Below are 2,508 nucleotides of genomic sequence, written 5' to 3'. Positions count from 1 at the left end.
GGTTATTTTGGTAACCCAACGCTGGGTCAAATATGGACAAACCCAGCGTTGGGTTATTTTAACCCAGCCAGTTGGGTTATATCTTTGACCCAACATGCTGGGTTGTTTTATTTCAATCAACTTTTGCTTAAAAATTACATTGCTGGTTTTAAACAAACCCGAAATGTTTAAAAATAATAATAACAAAATCACAGAGAAATACTCGAGGCATCAGTAAGAATCAAAAGTTTTATTAAAGATCAAAATGCAAAACAAAAGGAATTCATAAAAACATGCAATATGTTATGCTCAATGAACAATAAAATGGCATATAAAACACTTTGATGAAATGTATGTTTATACATATTTAAGGAAAATTAACTTCAATAAATTACATTAGTTTAGATTTTAACATATACATTTAACAAGGTTATTAAAGTGGCACAAGTAAATATAAATAGTTAGACAACTTAACACTTCAAAAATTCATATACAGTTAACAAAGTGGCACGAGTAAAATGCTTTAGGGCAATTCCAGCGTTATGGATGCGACATAAAAACACTATAAAAAGTATTTTACTAAACCCTTGTTGATAGAACCGCATTTATATGATAAAATATCAGTCTATGCACAAGTTTTCTATAAAAAAAGAGATAAACAAGCGTTATGGATGTGAAAAAGGGACACCGTAACTTTCCTCTTCATATAAACTCACAAAACATTTTAAAGAGCGTTAGTTCTTTCGGTTTCAGCACTGCTTAACCTGACATATCCACGGAGCAGTCTTACTAAAGAGGATTCTTTTCCTGGGAGTTGTAGACAACAGTGTGGCGTGCACTTTTGGAAGTGGATGTTCAGCAGGAGGGTTTCTTTATCAATTTGTTCATCTATAAAGAGAAAAAGAGACAAGAGAAGAATGTAAGGAAACTGGCCTACCCAGAGCACAATGGATTATAATAAACATATAAAGAAGTACATTAACATTTTACCTAAATAATGTTTACCTTTAAGCCTGTTATGAAAATATCCAAGTTCCAGTTGACTTTCTCTTGAATAGAATGATCCATTAATATTAGCTGTTATTCTGCAACCTGTCAGTGGGGGAAAAAGATGAGTGGGATATAGTACAGAAACTGAAATACAGTCTTAAAAAATAATATTATAAACGTTAACACAACTCTTAACTAATTGAGCAACAATTGTTCGTTTCATATACCCAAAATTAATTATATCGCATTGTTAACCACTAACGTTATAAGAGCGGCTACTCCCGAGGCAATGGCCGAGATGCCACGGAGCCACGACCGCTGACAGCCTGAAGCTCACACCTCCGACAGCGTCTTAACAAAATCTCAAAGAGGCGTTATGTTTATATATAAATCACGTATTTGTGTTCTTAACAACTAAATTCTCGTCTAAAAGACTATTTAAACTAAGTTCCCTCACCGAACATTAGCGGTATTTAAAATAAAAAAATTGCTGGATGTTTGCTTTTGACACGACGCTCTCTCGTGTCAACCTTAAACTAATATCAAGTTGCGTAAGTTACTGAACTAAATTCCTCACACAAGTCACACATTTCAGAGGAAATGTTCACCAAAAAGGAAGTTTAAATGATTAAAAAGCTGTAAGTTAGAACAACGTGGGCATAACGTTACAGACTAGCTATACAAAGCTAACGAAGCTAGATTGTAACGTTACTTTTCAAACCTAATGCGAAGAGCCGAATTTTGCATACTTTTGCATTTTTTTTTTGTACAGTAATAGTTTTAAACATTAAAAACTCGTAAACATACCTTTTCTTCTCCGAATAACAACTCTCCGAGATGAGGTGGATCAAAATGCCCGCGAAGGTAAAGTTTGTCTGATGCGTCGAGGAGTGGGAGGGGTTTACTCTCTCAACTGTCACTCAATTGGACCCGACTGCTAACCCAGCGTTTGGGTTACTCAAAAAATGACCCAACACTGAGAAAATAACCCAACAAAATGACCCAACAGGCTCAACCCAGCTGTTGGGTTAAACAAATAACCCAGCATTTTTTAGAGTGTAATATCTCTTTGTCATTCATCAAATTCTGCAAATTATCTGCCTTTTGTGCACTCTTTTCTTAAATATTTGGGCAATATGTCTTGTGCTTTCAGCTACCCAAAGATTGAAGCAATCCCAGCTGCATGTCTGCAGATCTGGGCCTTGTATCATTAGTAAGCACGCACCTATGTGCAGGGATGTGAATACAGACTATGGTACAACAGACAGGTGTATCATCTTGAAAGTACACTGAGGATATCGAGTGCCGTGTTGGCTATTTCTGCAGAATGATGGTTGCCATTAGGAACAGGCAGACCAGAGTTAACCATGTGTTAACCACGTCCTTTATCTTCTCTTCCTGAACAATAACCAAAAGTGCGTTGGTGGAATTGCTAATAGGACAATTATTAGTCTTGCTCTGCTATGAACAACTGTTTGTATGTTCTGTAGGACTAATATGCTAGTGTAAATTAACACACAGTTGCTTTGTCATAATCAC

At 35.9% G+C, this 2,508-nt stretch overlaps 1 long non-coding RNA gene across 2 annotated transcripts; it reads right to left on the bottom strand.

The window, feature by feature from the left end:
* Positions 1–214: 214 nt before the first annotated feature.
* On the bottom strand, positions 215–2,005 carry LOC130407973 (uncharacterized). Of its 2 annotated transcripts, XR_008904708.1 has the most exons (3): positions 1,777–2,005; positions 985–1,071; positions 215–867 (listed from the first exon to the last, which is right to left on the bottom strand). It is a non-coding gene; the product is annotated as an uncharacterized LOC130407973 (long non-coding RNA). The 2 variants fall into 2 exon arrangements; XR_008904707.1 differs by lacking the exon at positions 1,777–2,005 and having other exon boundaries at positions 985–1,163.
* Between the last annotated feature and the right edge of the window lie 503 nt (positions 2,006–2,508).

The sequence above is a fragment of the Triplophysa dalaica genome, chromosome 19 (genome assembly GCF_015846415.1).
Source record: "Triplophysa dalaica isolate WHDGS20190420 chromosome 19, ASM1584641v1, whole genome shotgun sequence".
Classification (NCBI taxonomy): Eukaryota; Metazoa; Chordata; class Actinopteri; order Cypriniformes; family Nemacheilidae; genus Triplophysa; species Triplophysa dalaica.
This window is presented reverse-complemented; position numbering and strand designations above follow the sequence as displayed.